General features: G+C 44.5%; 1 protein-coding gene and 1 pseudogene across 3 annotated transcripts in view; both read left to right on the top strand.

Annotated features, from left to right (window-relative positions):
• The window catches only part of dnajc5b (DnaJ (Hsp40) homolog, subfamily C, member 5 beta), a 185,571-nt gene that overhangs the window by 43,244 nt on the left and 122,484 nt on the right, over nt 1-19,843 (top strand). The gene's annotated exons all lie outside the window — the stretch shown is intronic.
• LOC144680084 (histone H2B type 1-H-like) lies at nt 5,585-5,954 on the top strand (annotated as a pseudogene).

Raw genomic sequence — 19,843 nt, 5'->3', positions numbered from 1 at the left:
CCGAGGGGTGATAAGTTCTAGAGCATTTGGTGACACTTACATGTTTTTGCGTTACTTAAGTGGGCAGAAAGGCTACAGAGGCCCGACTCTAAGCATGTCAATGGAGCTGCAGCTGAACGGTCTCAGCTGTGGAAGAATGTTCACTTTTGACAAACTTTACCAAGTGCATGGCCACTTCCCTCACCACCCCTCATCCCACACAGCCCAGCATGTGCCTGAGTATTTCCTTCAGTCTGTCTGTGTTGCCTTGAACCCCACCCCCCTGCCTGCACCCCCTTCCTTGGTCTGACTCGCACTGGAGCCCTTGCCTCAGCACCGCACTGAAAACCAGTGGGGAAAAAGTGACTTGCCTGTGTCCCCCGCAAATTCGCAGCGCCTCTTCCTTGATATCCTGCAGACGATGCTTACAAGCACTGCACAAGGTTGTGTGCACTCACCTCCAAGTTCCCCTCAAAGTTCAGGTCGCCAGGTGCATGCCTTTTAAAGGTAGTCATGAAGCACACTTCTGAAGTCACACCGATGTGGGCGGTAAATTTGACATGGTGGGGTGGGTGGTGATTCCGGTGAGCAGGGCTTATAATTAGAAGCAAATGTATTAAAATGACGTTTCTGGCGGCAGGAAACGCTGCCCACCATTGACAAGGGGAGCGGACAATCGCAAACTGGTTTCACGATGGCAGAAAACCAATTTTTGACCTTCTCACCATATTGTCCACCCCACCTACCATGTTGCCCAACGCCGAAAATTACCGGCTGCAGAGCTTGTTTCTGAATACAGCACATTTGATGCACAGAATGGAGGGACAGAGGCTCAGGCGCTCCATTCCCAACTTCCTGATAGCTGCATTACCAAATTTAAATAATACAAAATATACAAGGGGAGTTCAGTAGGAGCCAGTAATTTGGTGATCTTTTAAAGTTTTCAGCCTATAGTCTTCAGTTTCAATTGATAGTCAGACTCGGTCACCCTCAATCAAAGGGGAAGTTCATTGACCTTTCCACAATAGATGAGTTTCGACAGTACTTTGGCAGGCAGGTGGCAAATGTGGAATGCTTCACCATCCTGTGAAGGAAAAGTTGATTTGGATGATTAAGCACTGCAGTAGAAAATTTCCTGCCAACTGACCACAGCACAGCACAACACAGTGCAGACAGCATCTGTGGAGAGGTTAAGTCCCTATATCCTACCCTTCTGCAGGTTGAAGCAAAATGTATGACAATGGCAGGTAGAAGTGTGTATGTGACAGGTAGAAGTACAGAAGAAAATTATATCTAGGATACTTGAAGGAAAAAATGTGCCTAAAACAAACAGGAGCAATCTATGTTAACTGTCAGTAATCTAATCTCTGTCATGTCCATTAATCTTTGCATCATTTACAAGATGTTTGTGTTGCTAACCATATGTTCCTGTTTATTCAGTGGAGTAAAAATTAAGTGAAGGCAACTGATTTATGATATGTGACAGTGTTTTGCCTGCTTTAGTTGTAATGAAAAATACAGAATGTTCATAAAATCTGTAAATTCAACAAACTAATTATTAATCTTTAAGTGAACAATTGGAATTTGGAACTGGGGAATTGGTAAGCAGAATAATCTTGGAAAATTATAGCGTAGGAAGCACCATGCGACCAGTTAAGCTTTGCTGGCTCTTTGGAACAGCAGTCACTCTGATTCCCCCCATCCCTGTTGTTTGTTGGTAACTCTAAGTTCCTCATCCTCGAGTACCTATTCAACTCCCTTTTAAAATTATTTGTGGAATCAGCTTCCACCACCGTTTCAGTAAAACATTCCAAATCCTGACTAGATTTCCGAGTGAAAAAGAATTCCCGTCACCCCTCTAGCTCTTTTGCCAATGATTTTAAATCCATGTCCGCTGGTTATTGACCCACTCACCAGAGGGAATCCTGTCATCATCTTGGAAACTTCTACAGGAAAGCACCATTGTGGTAATGCTACTGGACTAGTAATCCAGAGACCTGGACTCTTGCTGTGCAGACATCAGCTCAAATCCTACTGGTGGAATTTATACTCTTTTAATTAGTAAACCTGGAATAAAAAGATAGTTTCATTAATAATGACCATGAAATACCAGATTGTCATGAAAACCCATCTGGTTCAGGGGAGGAAATTTGCTGTCCATACCTGGTCTGGCATACATGTGGCTCCAGATTCACAGCAATGTCGTTGACTCTTAACCACCCCTCTGAAACGGCCTAGCCAGTCACTCAGTTGTAGGCAGCTTACCACCGCATACTCACATCACTAGAGAAATAGAAAAGAAATTAGGTCAGCTCAACTTTCCCTGTTCCAGTTGGGGGCACATGGGATTGGGGGTAATATAGTGGCATGGATTGAGAATTGGTTAGTAGACAGGAAACAGAGAGTAGGAATAAACAGGACTTTTTCAGAGTGGCAGGCGGTGACTATAGGGGTACCGCAGGGATCAGTGCTTGGGCCCCAGCTATTCACAATATATGTCAATGATTTGGATGAGGGAAGCAAATGTAACATTTTCAAATTCGCTGACGACACAAAACTTGGTGGGAATGTGAGCAGTGAGGAGGGTGTTAAGAGACTTCAAGGCGATTTAGACAGGTTAAGTGAGTGGGCAAATACATGACAGATGAGGTATAATGTGGATAAGTGTGAAGTTATCCACTTCGGTAGGAAAAACAGAATGGCAGAGTATTGTTTAAATGGTGATGGATTGGGAAATGTATTGGGTAGTCTTGTACACCAGACACTGAAACCAAGCATGCAGGTGTAGCAAACAGTTAAGAGATCAAATGGTATGTTGGCCTTCATTGCGAGAGGACTTGAGTACAGGAGCAAGGATGTCTTATTGCAGCTGCACAGGGCCTTGGTGAGACCGCACCCAGAGTGTTGTGTGCAGTTTTGGACTCCTTACCGAAGAAAGGATATACTTGCCATAGAGGGAGTGCAGCGAAGGTTCACCAGACTGATTCCTGGGATGGTAGGACTGTCGTATGAGGAGAGATTGGGATGGTAGGACTGTCGTATGAGGAAAGATTGGGCCGACTAGGCCTGTATTCACTGGAGTTTAGAAGAATGAGAGGGGATCTCATTGAAATGTAAAAAATTCTGACAAGGCTGGACAGAATGGATGCAGGGATGATGTTTCCTCTGGCTGCGGGGTAGACCATTTAAGAGGTCAGTGTCAGGATGCGGGGTAGACCATTTAAGACTGAGATGAGGAGAAACTTCTTCACTCAGAGGGTGGTGAACCTATGGAATTCTCTACCAAAGAAGGCTGTGGAGGCCAAGTCACTGAATATATTTAAGAAGGAAATAGATAGATTTCTGGACTCTGAAGGCGGCAAGGGGTATGGCGAGAGAGTGGGACTGTGGCATTGAGATAGAGGATCAGCCATGATTATATTGAATGGCGGAGCAGGCTCGAAGGGCCAAATGACCCACTCCCGCTCCTATTTTCAAAGTTTCTATGCAACCTATCCTCTCAACTGAAGTTCTTTATCCCTTGTAATATTGTAATTAGAGAAAAATTATAGAAAGTGAATATGTTTTTAGTTAATTTTAATGCAATTACTAGATGATATGAGATCACACACATTGGGCACTGCTTCATTCCATGGCCCTGGCTTAATCCACCTTTAATGCAAAATTCACAAAGTCAGCAGAATTTCATACTTTTTAAATTCTTTCACAGGAAGTGGGCATCGCTGGCTAGGCCAGCATTTGTTGCCCATCCCTAATTGCCTTTGAGAAGGTGGTGGTGAGCTGCTTTCTTGAACCACTGCGGTCTTTGTGGTGTAGGTACATCCACAGTGCTGTTAGGGAAGGAGTTCCAGGATTTTGACCCAGCAACAGCTAAGGAACAGCGATATATTTCCAAATCAGGTTGGTAAGTGAGGGGGACTTGCAGGTGGTGGCATTCTCATGCATTTGTCGTCCTTGTTCTTCTAGGTGGGAGGGGTTGCAGATATAGATGGTGCTGCCGAAGGAACCTTAGCTATTTGCTGCAGTGCATCTTATAGCTGGTACACTCTGCTGCCACTCTGCATTGGTAGTGGAGGGTATGAATGTTTAAGGTGGTGGATTGGGTGCCAATCAAGTGGATTGCTTTGTCATGGATGGTGTTGGACTTCTTGAGCGTTGATAGAGCTGCGCTCATCCAGCCAGGTGGAGAGTATTCCATTACAATCCAGACTCATGCCTTGTAGATGATGGACAGGCTTTGGGGAGTTACTCATGGCAGAATTCCCAGCCTCTGTCTTGCTCTTGTAGCTGTGGCATTTATATGGCTGATCCAATTCAGTTTCTGGTCAATGGTAACTCCCAAGATGTTGATTATTGAGGATTTAGTGATGGAATGTCATTGAATGTCAAGGGGAGATGGTTAGATTCTCTCTTGTTGGAGATGGTCATTACCTGGCACTTGTGCGGTATGAATTTTCCTTACTACTTATCGGTCCAAGCCTGAATGCTGTCCAAGTCTGCATATAGACATGGGCTGCTTCAATATCTGAGGAGTTGCAAGTGGTGCTGAATACTTTTGGAGTAATTGCCTAAAGTAGTGTACACCCATTTTTATGCAACAAGCATATTATACTTCGAAGTAATATTTCAGATGAGGACAACAATAAATATTCTTCCTGTAGGATGATTTGTGGATGGTGTTATTCTGAATTCATCTATTTTACAACATTTTAGTGTGAAACACTTAAATAAGCAAGGAATGTGAACAGCTACATTTTTGTATAATTCATCTCCTAGAGAAACCTATTATGACCATGAATGGCTACTATTCCTTATTGTACCAATTTTCTCTTTTTTGTGTTTTTTAAGTTATGTTTTTCAAATGCCGATTAATTAATTAACATTTCTGAAAAGTTATAGATTGTAAAGTCTTTAAACTAAACAGTTTTCCTAATCTGAAAAGTTAATCTCTAGTATACAGTGAGGCCTTGTGGCACAATGGGTAGCATCCCTTCCTCTGAGCCTGAAGCTCCAGGTTCAAGTCTCAATCCTGGACTTGATGGACAAGGAAAGTGTGTTCATAATGTGGCAAAGCAGGGTGCGTATCAACTTGTAAACGCTTCCAATGTGCCAATGGCAGGCAGTAAGAATGGGAGAGATTCCTGGTCAACCATATGATATAAAGAATGTTAGAATCTCTACCATCACTATCCATAACTCTAGGCTATAACATGCATGCAAAAGTTTATGTTTCACAGCAATTTGGACTCCATGAGGGCCAGTTGGCTGGATGGCCAACAGCATGGGGTTTGGTCCCTGTTCCATTTGGGGTGGATTTGAGGCCTTTCTCCTTGCCTTATCTGTGATGGAGGTTGTGGTGCTATGGGTTAGACCTGCCTTCAGGCAAAGAACTGAAGAAGCACCCAATTCTACTAAAGACAGAAAGGGACCCCTTTAAATTTAAGTAGCCTAAAGGCCTGTTCAATATTTCAATTTTGCATTTGTTTTAAAACTTCAACCAGTAGCAGAGAGATCAGCAGAAGACTGTAGCCAGTTATCTACTCTCTGTTATAAATGATCCTGAACATAGACACTCAACAATGATGCAATGTGTCTGAAACTGAAGATGGTTGATGAGAAGAAACCAGCTCCCAAGAAGGGAGCCAAGAAAGCCTTAAAGAAACCGTCAGGGCGGCAAGAAGCGGCGAAGGTAGAGGAAGGAGAGTTACTCCATCTACATCTACCAAGTGATGAAGCAGATTCACCCCGACACCAGCAACGCCTCCAAGGCCATGGCCATCTTGAACTTGTTCGTGAATGATATTTTCGAGCGCATCGTGGGCGAGGCTTATCGCCTGGCCCATTACAACAAGGGCAGCACCATCAGCTCCTGGGAGATCCAGACTACTGTGTGCCTGCTGCTCCCCGGGGAACTGGCCAAGCACGCCGTGTCGACAGGGACAAAGGCAGTGATCAAGTACACCAGCTCCAAGTAAAACTCTGCAATGGACAGAAAAAACATTCAAAACGCAAAAAAAAATCAGGAGTCTTCTATTGTGGAAAATTTAATCAGCATATTGGGTTGAACTGGACCATTCAGAATAGGAAGGTTCCAGGTTCAACAATCGTTCTGCACTCAATGAGTTGGGCTCACCTGTGGGAGCGATGGTGGAAAATCATAACTGGCTTCAGCATCCCTTGGCTAGGAAGGGGAAAAATAAAATCAAAGCAAAATGCTGCGGATGCTAGAAATCTGAAACAAAAACAAAAAGTGCTGGATAAACTCAGCAGGTTCGAGTTCTGCTCGGATTTCCACAACTTCCTTAATTCTCCTGTCACATGACAGGAAGAGCTGGGAATTCAGGCAAATCATATGAGCTATGAGTCTACTATTAATATCTAAAAGCACGCTTTGGGTCCCAACAAGATCCTATCCCATTCTTATATGGATTGTGAGTAGGAAAACAGATTGATTTTATTTTACACACAAAAACAAAAATTGCTGGAAAATCTCAGCAGGTCTGACAGCATCTGTGGAGAGGAAGACAGACTGATCTTATTTGCTCGCCATCCCATCACCTTGCCGCTTCAGCATGCCGGGTGCCTTATTTAAATTCCAGACGCATGCACACACCTCAGTGCTTCCAGCCCACAACAGCTGTAAGGAAGATGTCCATTAAAGACAAAAAGACTGCAGCAACGCCTTTTGGATGCCATGGAGGCCCGCTGCAATGTCCTGTACCTCCGCTCTGGCCACAGGATGGGCAGCGGCATGACCAACCAGGCTTGGGAGGCAGTGGCAGTGGTGGTCAGCACCAATGTCCTTCAGAAGAGGACAGGAGGACCACCCAGTGCCGCAAGAGGATGAATGATCTCCTCCGTTCTGCCAGGGTAAGGTTGGACATCCAATGCAGATAGAGGATGAATGATCTCATCCGTGCAGCCAGGGTAAGGCAACCATCTCATCACTCTAAATTCACACACTCAAACCCATCACACATTCACTGGCATCTCACTCACTGCCAACTCAAGGGACATCACCACCCATTCTCATACACACACCCTCACATGTACATCTGGCCTCATCTCCTCTGGAGACTGCCTCCTCAGCCCTCACCACCTTGAGGCCACTTGCACAGATCAACATGTGCCCCCACACACACCTTGGGATACCCTCCTTCCCCAGTACAGCTCTCGTCCTGCAGCACCTTCCCTTGCATGAGGCCACTTCTCCCCCTTCCTCAGCCAAGACCTTGCCCTGCAGCAGCTGAAAAGCCACCCACATATGGCTGATGTGGTAGGCAGAGACCTGCCTGTGAGCCCCCCCTAAAAGTGATGGGGTGCTGTCTGTGAAGCCTGGTGCTGATGACTGCGAGTGCTGACTGAAGCAAGGTAGGCAAACAAACCTTGAAGTCCCGAGCAAGGTGCAGCTCGCCAGGTGCACACCTTATATATGCTATTGTGAAACACGTCGCTGTGTTTTCCCACTGATGTGGGTGGGCAATGCAGCGGGTGGGGGGAATGAGTCAGGCAGGCTAGCCTTATGATGATATGCTGATGCATCACAATGAGGTTCCCGACCTCCAATTGTGGAGAGCGCGGCCCGCCATCGATGGGCTGAGCGGACAACCACAAAATGGTTTCACAACGTCATGAAACCGATTTTTGGCCTTCTCGCCATATTGTTCGCTCATGCCACTGAACATGTCCGACGCCAGTGGGCATGGAAAATCCCGGCCAATATCTCGAACAATACTCCTTCAGTACTGCATTGAAAAGTCGTTGGCCTGGATCATGTACTCTAGTCCTGGGCTGGGGCTTGAGCCTACAGCCTCCTGGTTCATAAGTGGATGTGTTACAACTGAGTCAACCAGATCCCCTACCTCTCCACCGCCTCCATTAATGACTAATGCCAGTGTAACCAGCCACATAAGAACTATTCAATTTAATTTTCCTATTCCTCCCTTGTAATAAGCAAAAAAAAAAAAGCCCTAATTATCGGACCAGTGTTCATTCTGTGGTCCTGTTTATTCTCTTGAGTTCTAACTGGCTGCCCTGTAACAGAACAAGACAGCGTTGTGACAAGGAGGTAGAATTGCACTGAGGTCCCTCATAGGAAAGAATGTGAACAGCTATGCTCCAGCTCATCTTTTCCATTAGTCTCTCTCAAGCTGCACTCTGGCTGTTAATGGTGCTAGCAATTGGCATTAATAACGCGGCACTTGCATGGAGTTCAAAAATAATTCCCCTAATTAAATAGATACTGCTAATAGTTGCTGCTCCATTTAGAGCAATTATTGTATCTCTGGTTGCCTTATCCCTTTCATGATGCCCAAGTGCTGCATCCTGGAACTTTGAAATGATGTGTTTTAAGCTTCAATAATGCCTCGGTTAGACTTAGAGGCACAAAACGCAATCATTGCAAATGGATATACTTGTACTCCACTGAGAACAGATTTCATGCCTGACTGAGAAACCCCATACTCAAGGGAACAAACTGTCAACAAGAAGGAAAATAACTGAGCCGAAGAAAACATGGATGTGTTTGCATATGTGTATGTGTGCTACAAAAAGAATTAAATGCGAGAAGGAAGAGCAAACTCATAGACTCATAGATGTCTACAGCACAGAAGGAGCTCATTCGGCCCATCGTGTCCCTGCCGGTCAATAAAGATCTGACTGCACCAATCCATTTTCCAGCGCTTGGCCTAAACCCCTGGAGGCTATGGCAATGCAAGTGAATATCTAAATACTTCTTAAATGTTACGAGAGTTTCTGACTCAACCACCCTTTCAGGCAGTGAGTTCCAGACTCTCACCACCCTCTGGGTGAAAAAATCCTCCTCAACTCCCCACTTAGCCTTCTACCTCTTACCTTAGATCTATGCCCCCTGGTTATTGACCCCTCTACTAATGGAAAAAGTGCCTTCCTATCTACCCTATCTATGCCCCTCATAATCTTATACACCTCTATCAGGTCCCCTCTCACCTTTGTTGCTCCAAGGAAAACAACCCTAGCCTATCCAATCTTTCCTCATAGTTCAGACCCTGCAGCCCAGGCAGCATCCTGGTAAATCTCCTCTGCACCCTCTCCAGTGCAATCACATCCTCCCTACAATGTGGTGACCAGAACTACATGCAGTACTCCAGTTATTGCCTAACCAGTGTGGAAAGGGATAACTTTAAAAAATTATTTGTAAACTGTTTTGGAAGGCTAGAAATTCTGAAAATAGATAGACGATTTAGAGCACAATGCAGAGTCCGAGCGTTTTTTAGGCACTACTTGCCAAAGAACTCTGTTGGTTGAGGAAAAAGTCAATTTTTAAAAAAAAATTGGCCTTTGTTCTCCTTCACAGATAAGGATAATTGGTAATAATGACACAAAATGGAAGTCCTGAAACAGTAGTTTACTGAAGGTGGGCAGAGGTAATGTTTCCAAACCTGGTGCACAGGTAGTGTATGGCCCAAGGAAGAACTGGTTAACTTTTGGCAAAGATTTGTATCTGCATCCCAGAATTTTATAAAGGGTCTGTTAACATTGGGAGATAGGGAAAATTGACTTTTTTTTAGAATGTTGTGGGCTGTTTTATTTGAAATGTTGTTGATTGTTTTAAAATGTTGTGAGTCATCTCAGCTGCTGTGGTGGAATTTGTCACAGATGTCAAAATGTGAACAGAGTTTTCAGAGCAGGTTGTTGGATGTGGATTGACCTGAAGCATCCTCAGTGAATTAGAAGCTCCTAATAAAAAGTTTTCTTTTTTCAGCTTTATAGTTAGAGAGCATCAGCTAAGTCTCAGAAAAGCCTCAAGGAAGAGCTGTAATTGCAACAATGCTGAGTTAACACAGCTCGGTGGAAGTATGTGCTCTCCTGACTGCCCTCTTCACTAATCTACATGCATTTTCAAAAAATCAATTTTTCCACAACTACATAACCTCACAATTTTCTTAAAGTAATATAATAATAGTAATATTGCAGTAACAATAAATTTAGGGAATGTAAATAGAACAAATACTAACTTTGCTATTATGCAGGATAAAGAAAAATAGACTACAGTACAATAACATGGAAAAAGGGAATAGGCAGATATCTTTTTACATCACAAAACAAAAACAGAATTACCTGGAAAAACTCAGCAGGTCTGGCAGCATCGGTGGAGAAGAAAAGAGTCGACGTTTCGAGTCCTCACGACCTTTCAACAGAACTGAGTATAGTTAGGAGAGGGGTGAAATATAAGCTGGTTTAAGGTGGGCGGGGGGAGAGAGAAGTTGAGTGGGGGGGGGGGGGTTGCGGAGGGGGGTGGTGGTTGTAGGGACAAGCAAGCAGTGATAGGAGCAGATAATCAAAAGATGTCACAGACAAAAGGATCAAAGAGGTGTTGAAGGTGGTGATATTATCTAAGAAAATGTGCTAATTAATCTTTTTACATCGGTGTGCTTATCAAGATGTTCTGCGAACAGTGCCACCATGTGGTAAAATTCTGAATATGTAATAATTGGATAAAGAAATGTTATAGGGCACAACCATATGTGCACAGTATATATCACCTTAAATTGTGTTTTGGAGTTACTATACAACAATGTATTCAGTTTGAAGCAAATAAGGGAATGTTTGAACAGTTAAATAGGAACTGAAGAGGTATGACCATTAGCCATTTACTTTACCCATTAATCTATCTTTCCTTTTCAGATGCTAACTGATCTACTATATATTTTCAGCATTGTACGTGGTTGTTAATCCATTTATATCTACTGTATTCCTTTTTGGAACTAACTATTGGCTGTAAATTAGTAATTCTAGTGATGATATGCAAACTTGCACCGATTCCTCAGGGGCAGGCAGCGCCATGGGTTGCTACCCATGCAGCGCATGTGGCATTCCTCATTGATATTATTGAAGAATACAGCACGGGCTGTGTAGGCAGTGGGGCAGTGGTCTGATGCACTGCATGCTCTTGAGAAATTGACCAGAAATGGTGCTGCACAGACAAATTTGTCCCCCATAATCACGGGTTGGATTTTCCAGTCCTGCCAGCTGTGGGCATCATGCCAAGCGGGACTGGAAATTTCGGAGTGCAGCCAAAAGTCATTTTCATGCTGGCATGAAAATGGTTCACAATTTTCTGCTCCTGAGTTTCATGGTGGGTTGAGTTGCCTGCCATGCCATATTGGGAAACACATATTCATGCCTTTGCATCTCATGGATGCTCATTAAAAACCCTGCTTGCTGGAATCACACCCCCAATCTAAATCAAATGGCCACACTGGCGGCTAATTAAACTGACATAAATCGAGACCAGATCTAACAGGCGTGCACCTGGCGGACTGCACCTCCCTCGCTACTTTGAGGTTTGTGCGCGTTGTGGCTACCTACCTTTTACTGCCCTGGGCTCGCGGCTCCTTCGACTCTATGTCAAGGCTCCTCAGGCAAGACCAGCGGGAAGGGAAGGAAAAGGGTGGTTTGTAAGGCACATGCTTGTCTGGGAGGGGGTTAGACAAGACAGAGGCAAGGGAAGGGGCTGGAAGACACATACTTGACTCGGGGGAGGGTTAGGATGAGACAAGACAGTGGCTAGGGAAGGGGCTGACAAAGGCATGGTCAGTCCCTCACACATTTCGATCCTGGGGGTTGGTGGAATGGTGTTGGGCTGCAGATGGCAGAGTCACAGTCAGAGGAGGCACCTGCAGCCTGTAAATCGGGAAGTGGTAACTAAGAGGGGGGCACCCAATGGTCTCATGGTGGAGGGTCTTGGTAGGTCACTGTCTATAGGGCCTCAATATGGGGAGGGGTGATATCAACATGGGGCATCAGGACATCCACAGAAAATGGTTCATGGGGAAAACAGGGAAATCCACAAGAATGACTCCAGGGTTAGAAGGGGAAGAAAGAGAGTGATCAAAGGGAAGGAAACGTGCACATGATGCTCTTTCAGGATAATAGGAGGGTCAAGGGTAGGGGGGGTTGGAAGGTGGTCTCAGAACCAGAGCAGCACCATTTTGCCAGCCGATGGTGAGACATGCATACATACATACGAAGATACATATGAATTAGGAGCAGGACTAGACCACTTGGCCCTTCAAGCCTGCTCTGCCATTCAGTAAGATCATGGCTGATCTGATTTTAACCTCAAATCCATCTTACTGCCTTTCCCAAAAGGCTTTCACCCTCTCGCTTATCAAAAATCTATCTACCTCTGCCTTAAAAATATCCAAAGATTCTGACTCCACTGCTTTTTGAAGAATAGAGTTCCAAAAGCTCAAGACCCACTGAGAGAAAAAAATTCACCTCATCTCTGCCTTAAATTGGCAAACCATTATTTTTGAACAGTGGCCTCCTGGTTCTAGATTCTCCCACAAGAGGAAACATCCTCGTCAAATCCACTCTGTCAAGTTCCCTTGGGATCTTATAAGTTTCAACCAAGTCACCTCTTACTCTTCTAAACTCCAGTGGATACAAGCCTAGCCTGTCCAAACTTTCCTCATAAGACAGCCTGCCCATTCCAGGTATTAGTCTAGGAAACCTTCTCTGAACTGCTTCCAAAACATTTACATCCTTCCTTAAATAAGGAGACCAATACTGTACACAGTACTGCAGATGTGGTCTCAACAATGCCCTGTATAACTGAAGCACAACCTCCTTATTCTTGCATTCAATTCCTCTCGCAATAAATGATAACATTCTATTAGCTTTCCCAATTACTTGCTTTACAAGCATACTAACCTTTTGCGATTCATGCTCTAGGACACCCAGATCCCTTTGCATCTCAGAGATCTGCCATGTCTCACCATTTAGATAATAAGCTTCTTTTTTATTCCTCCTGTCAAAATGGACAATTTCACATTTTCCCACATTATACTCTATTTGCCAGATCCTTACCCACTCACCTAACCTATCTATGTCACTTTGTAGCCTCCTTACGTCCTCTTAGCAAATTTAGCAACCATATCTTCGGTCCCTTCATCCAAATAATTTATGTAAATTGTAAAGAGTTGAGGCCCCAGCACTGATCCTTGTGGCACACCATTCATTATGTCTTGTCAACTAGAAAATGGCCCATTTATGCATACTCTCTTTTTCCTGTTAGCCAGGCAATTTTCTATCCATGCCAGTATGTTACCCCATACACCATGAACTTTTATATTTCACAATAACCTTTGATGTGGCACCTTATCAGATGCCTTCTGAAAATCTAAATACTGTACATCCACTGGTTCCCCTTTCTCCACATCACATGCTACTTCTTCAAAGAACTCCAATAAATTGGTTAAACATGATTTCCCTTACACAAAACCCTGATGACTCTGCCTGATTGCCTTGAATTTATCAAAGTGCCCTGCTGTAACATCTTTAATAATAGCTTCTAACATTTTCCCTATGACAGATGTTAAGCTAACTGGACTGTAGTTTCCTGCTTTCTGTCTCCCTCTAGTGAATTTTAGAAAATTAAAACCAATGCATCAACCATCTCACTAGCCAGTTCTTTTAAGACCCTAGGATGAAATCCATCAGGACTCAGGGACTTGTCAACCCGCAGTTCCAGCAATTTGCTAAGTACCAATTACTTGGTGATTGTAATTTTCTTGAGTTCCTCCCGCCCTTCTAATTCCTGATTTACAGCTATTTCTGGGATGTTACTTGCATCCTCTATAGTGAAGACCAACACAAAACACTGGTTCAGATCATCTGCCATCTCCTTATTTTCCATTATTAATTCCCCAGACTTACTTTCCATCGAATGCAGTTGAAAAATAACCTAGGAAAATAATTGCCAGGGGAGGGGTCTGAGAGCTTGTGGGAGGAGTTGACTATTGCACTTCTGGGACAATTAATGGGGCACCCTAAAATGTTCACTTCCAGATATGGAAAGCGAGGCTCAACTGAGGCATGTTAGGAAGACTCAAAACCAATTGAAGGATTTGGGCACCTTAACTCACGATGTGCATTCTTGTGAGAATCCATTCTGGCTTAGGGCCAAATGTTGATGGGGCTTGAATGACCATTTGTCCCTCTCATAGGAATGCACAATGGTCAACAAGGATCCAATTATAAAGGGCAATGGCTTTGGTGCATAATCAAAAACTCCAAAGACCTCTACACATCACAGCTGAGAAGTTCAAGCTTTACATCCCTAAAAGATTACAATCATTACATTAGTGCAAGTTTGGGCTCTAGTTTACTTCACAGGAGGCAGTCGGACAGTGCCCTGACTGAGGCTCATAGCACCTGACAGTACTTATCCAGATCCTGTTTGTGAAAGTACTGTCATGCCATGGGCATCTGGGGCGGGGGTTGGAAAAGCTTCCAGCGAAAGACCAGGGGAATTGCAGGTGGTAGTTTTCCCATGCATCTACTGCCCTTGTCCTTCTAGGTGGTAGAGGTCATGGGTTTTGAAGGTGCTATCAAAAGAGCTTGGTGAGTTGCTGCAGTGCATCTTGTAGATGATACACGCTGCTCTTATTGTGCTCCGGTGATGGAGGGAGTGAATATTTAAGGTGGCAGAAAGGGTGCCAATGAAGCGGACTGCTTTGTCCTGGTGGTGTCAAGTTTCTTGAGTGTTGTTGGAGATGCACTATCCAGGCAAGTGGGGATTATTCCGTCATACTCCTGACTTGTGCCTTGTAGATGGTGGATAGGCTTTGGGGAGTCAGGAGGTGTGTTATTGACCACAGAAATCCCAGCCTCTGATCTGCTCCTGTAGCCAGTATTTATATGGTTGGTCCAGTTCAGTTTCAGATCAACAGTAACCCCAGTAACCCCAACTGTTGACAGTGGGGGATTCAGCAATGGTAATGCCACTGAATGTCAAGGGGAGATGGTTATATTCTCTCTTGTCGAAGAAGGTCATTGCCTGGCACTTGTGTGGTGCAAATGTCACTTGCCGCTTATCAGCCCAAGTCTGAATGTTGTCCAGGTCTTGCTGTATTTGGGCACATAGGACTATGAGTAGGAGCATGAGTAGGCCATTCAGCCCCTTGAGCTTGCTCCGCCATTCAACTAGATCAATGCCACTTTACCATACTATCCCCATATCCCTTGATATCTTTAATATGTAGAAATCTATTGATCTCTGTCTTGAACATACCCAATGAATGAGTCTCCACAACCCTCTGGGGTAGAGAATTCCCAATATTTCACCACTGTCTGAATGAAGAAATTCCTCCTCATATCAGTCCTAAATAGCCTGCCCCTATTCTGAGACTGTGTCCCGTGGTTCTCGACTCCCTAGCCCAGGGAAACACCCTTCCTGCATCTACCCTCTTGAGCCCTGTAAGAATTGTGTATGTTTGAATGAGATCACGTTTCATTCTTCTAAATTCTAGAGAATACAGGCCCAGCCTCCTCAATCTCCACTCATAGGACAATCCCACGAGCCCAGGAATCAGCCTGGTAAGCCTTTGTTGCATTCCATCTATGGAAATTATACCCTTCCTTATGTAAGGGGGACAAAACTGTACATTATACTCCAGGTGCAGTCTCACCAAGGCTCTATACAATTTCAGCAAGACCTCTTTACTCCTGTACTCAAATCCTCTTGAAATAAAGGCCATCATAACATTTGCCTTCCTAATTGCTTGCTGCATGTACATGTTGGCTTTCAGTGGTTCAGTGACATCGATTGCTTCAGTATCTGACGAGTTGCAAGTGGTCCTGGGCATTGTGCAATCATCAGCAACCATCCCACTTCTGACCTTATGATGGAAGGAAGGTCATTGATGAAGCGGCTGAAGATGATTGGGCCTAGGACACTACCCTGAAGAGCTACTGCAGAGATGTCCTGGAACTGAGATGATCGACCTCCAACAACCATAACCATCTTCCTTTGTGCTAGGTATGACTCCAACCAGTGGAGAGTTTCTCCCTGATTCCCATTGATTCCAGTTTTTCTAGGATTCTTTGATGCCACACTTGGTCAAATGCTGCCTTGATGTCAAGGGCAGTCACTCTTGCCTCACCACTTGAGTTCAGCTCTTTTGTCTATGTTTGGATCAAGGCTGTAATGAGGTCAGGAGCTGAGTATCCCTGGCAGACTCCAAACTGAGCATTGGTGAGCAGGTTATTGCTGAGTAAGTGCCACTTGATAGCACCCTTCCATCACTTTACTGATGGTCCAGAGTAGACTGATGGGGCAGTAATTGGCCGGGTTGTACTTGTCTTGATTTTTGTGGACAGGATAAATCTGGACAATTTTCCACAGTATTGGGTAGATGCCAATGTTGTAGCCGTACTGGAACAGTTGGCTAGGGACAGGGTTATTTCTGGAGCACAAGCCTACAGTACTTTTGCCAGAATGTTGTCAGGGCCCATAGCCTTTGCAGTATCCAGTGCCTTCAGTCATTTCTTGATATCACGTGGAGTGAATTAAATTGGCTGAAGACTGGGGACCTCAGGAGGAGGCCAAGATGGATTATCCATTCATCAGTTCTGGCTTAAGTTAATTGTAAATACTTCAGCGTTGTCTTGTTCACTGATGTTCTGGGCTCCCCCATCCAAGGATGGTGATGGTGGTGTCTGGGACATTGCCAGTAAGATATGATTCCATAAGTATGACGATGTCAAGTTGTTGCTTGACTACTCTGTGAGACATCTCTCCCAATTTTGGCACAAGCCCCCAGATATTAGTAAGGAGGATTTGCAGGGTTGACAGAGCTGGGTTTGCTGTTGTCGTTTTCAGTGTTTAGGTCCATGCTGGACCAAATAATTAATTATATCAAATAATCAAAGCAAGTAATTAATTCAATTTAAGTTCCACCAGTTGCTATGGTGAGATTTGAACTCACACCCCCAGTTCATTAGCCTGGTTTACTATTCTAGGGATATTATCACTATGCCACCACCTCCCCATGTTCTAGTTTTTTGTCCACTTTACCTACCTCCTCTGATCAATTAATTTCAGAGTAGTTGAAATCCCCCATAATTACAATTCTATGATTTCTTTTCCTCATTTTCCTAACATATTTACATATTTCTTCTTTCACCACCCCCCCTTCCATTATTAGTGATCTGCAAACTACACCTATTCAAGTGGCTGATGCTTTTTTAAATTTCTACCTCTGACTTACTGATGGCTGTGTCACTTACTTCTACTGCCATTATATTGTTTCTAGTAAAATGATTACTGACCTTCCTTTTATCCCTCTCAATCTTTTCTAAATATGCTATACTCTGCAATGTTTAATTCAGATTTTATTCTCACCTTGTTTCAGTGAACCCTACTTGAACTGGTTTCTTACAATGAATTATTGCCTCTAGTTCTCCTGTTTTATTAGAAACTGCACATTACTGTACAAGGAGTTTAACTCACTCTTAATAGCAGTTCCTCTAACTTTATTTTTAACCATCGTTTTTCACTCTTTATTTAACTATTTATTCCCTGGCCATTTATGTCCTTCCTTAGCTTAACATTTCTTATTTTGCTTTCCTTTCCTACTTTATATATGTTTCGGCTTATTTCATTTCTTGTACATTCCTCCTCCACATCGTGCTAGTTTAAAGCCTTTGTTCCCGCATCGTGCTTTACCTTTCAGCCAAGTTGATCTAGGTTCCACTAATGCTGATCAGGAATGCTGCCTTATTGACAAGAATTCTTGTATTTGTCAGGCAACTTTATCTGGTGCAATTACAGAAAAACAAATTTTATAATTTACAGGAACGTTTGTGTGTGTGTGTGTGTGTGTGTGTGTGTGTGTGTGTTGTGCTTACATAGTATTCCTCACATGCAGGTAAGGTGGACATGAGTTTATGTAAAGGGGAGGGAAATATAGATGGAAGGGTAGGTATTGAAGGTCTGGTTAAAGAGGATGGTTTTGAGGATTTCTTGAAACCAGGAGGAATATGGCTAGATGGAGTGAATTGAACAGAGAATTCCGGAGTGTAGTGACTGAATGAATCATTGTCGATGCTAGATGAAGCAACATTCACTGTTAGAGGATGGGAGATTATGTGCAGAGATATAGAATGGGAGGAGATCACGAAGGTAAAGTAGAATCAGGCCAAGAAGAGATTTGTAAACTACAATAGTAAGAAACTGAGGGGGAAATCTTCTGTCCTCTCTGGCGATGGGTTTGGAGGTGGGAAGGGCATTTAATTAGGTGAGATGGTGGCATACTGAAATCCTGCCATCTCCCCGCCTCCGCCAGAATTAAGTTCTGAGCGGGAAGTCCCATGGTCGAACTTCCTGCCAGTTTAAGACCACTTAAGAGCCTCATCCCGCTGCTGCTGGTATTGACTTAGCTGATGGCATGCCTGTTGCCATGCGGTGTGCATGACAACTACAACTGTGCGGCCAACTTGTCAGCTCCCAGTTGGGAGGGGGTGGTGGGAAGGTGATCCTTCGATCAAAGGCACTCAGTGCCTGATCAAGGGACTTGACATTGATAAGTTGGTGGGGGAGGGGGGGTAGGGAGCCACTGAGAGCTACACCCCTGCTTTTGCTGTCAAGCCTCTGCACCCCACACCCTGTGACCCTCTATCCCACGAAACCTCCCCTGGCATTACTTACTTTTGGCCTGGGTCACTCCAGGATGCTGGGACTCTGGAGACTGTAATTTTGGCAGCAGCCACTGCTTCCCCTGTGATGCTGTTGAGCACAAGAGCTGCCAGCTTCTGATTGACTGGCAGCTCTGGGTAGACAAGACTTCTATCCGCGGGGTCTTGATTCCAGGTGAAGGCCTGCCGCTGGCCTCGCTACAGCCTGATTAGCTCGTGGTTCGGCGAGCCTTCCCGAAGAGGCAGCGCAGCTGACAGGTGAGAGCCCCGACGTCTCAACAAAATTCTACCCAGAGAGTGAGTCTGCTGGTATACCAATAAATAACCAATCAACATATTGTAGTGATTTTCAAATGGGAGCATGACAATGTAAAACAATAGAAGGAGGATATGTGTATTGTGCATAAAGTTGCGGTGAGTAATTTTTAATGCATTGACTAAAGGGCATTTTGGTTTAATGACATGGGTCACGAACAGATGTAACCATTGTAGTTATAAGTATTATTCAGCAATTCTTATGAGCATATAGATAGAAAAAAATGAAAATATTTTTCAAAATGTATAGTGAGAAAGTGCAAAATACAGGACAAATCTTCTTCTATCTTCTACTATCCTACCTGACAAGTAATCCAAGGGCAGAATTTCACAGTAGGAGTGTGCCCCGATGTCACCGCCGCCATCGCGATATTTTGGAAGGTGCGCGCTATGAGTTCGGAGGCACACCCGCCATTAATTAACAGGCCAGTTAAGGCCCGTGAGGCAACAATTGAAATCGATTTTTTGCAGCCCGTGCGATTTTCAGAGTGGTGGGCCAGTGGGTAGGCCACATTTTTAAAAACCTCATCCATGGGTGGGATAAGAGGGGTGAGTGGGCTCGCTAATGCAAGATGTTAGAACTTTAGTTTATTACTCACTGCTTCAGAGCTGCTTTGACAGTTTGGGACTCTGGAGGAGTCATATCATTTGGGGCCTTCCAAGTAGCAGACAGCCTTCCCTTACCCTGGGAATAGGGATTGTGGTCTCCACTGGAGGCACCTCCTCCTCTGAGGAAGAGAGGGCCGGAAGGCGGAGGAGGCCAGGAGTTCATTTTCAGCCTACTGGGAGCCACCTGTGGGAGGACAGGTGCAGGCACAAGGGGTACAGGGCCAAAAGGAAGTGCAAGGCAGAAGGGGCCACAGAAGACGCCACTATCCTGCTGCCAGGGTTTACAGGCAGCGATGCAGCAACCTCAATATGTCCAAGGTGCAATGCCAAAGGCAGATGCGCTTCCGATGCCTGGACCGTTCAGAGGGCGCACTCCAGTACCCCCCAGATCATGTGTCACTGACAGTGGTTGCATGCTGCGCTCTCCACAATCTGGCGCTGGAAAGGGGAGATGCAGTGGAGGAAGAAGATCTTGACG

Source organism: Cetorhinus maximus, chromosome 4 (genome assembly GCF_964194155.1).
Source record: "Cetorhinus maximus chromosome 4, sCetMax3.hap1.1, whole genome shotgun sequence".
NCBI classification, from domain to species: Eukaryota; Metazoa; Chordata; class Chondrichthyes; order Lamniformes; family Cetorhinidae; genus Cetorhinus; species Cetorhinus maximus.
This window is presented reverse-complemented; position numbering and strand designations above follow the sequence as displayed.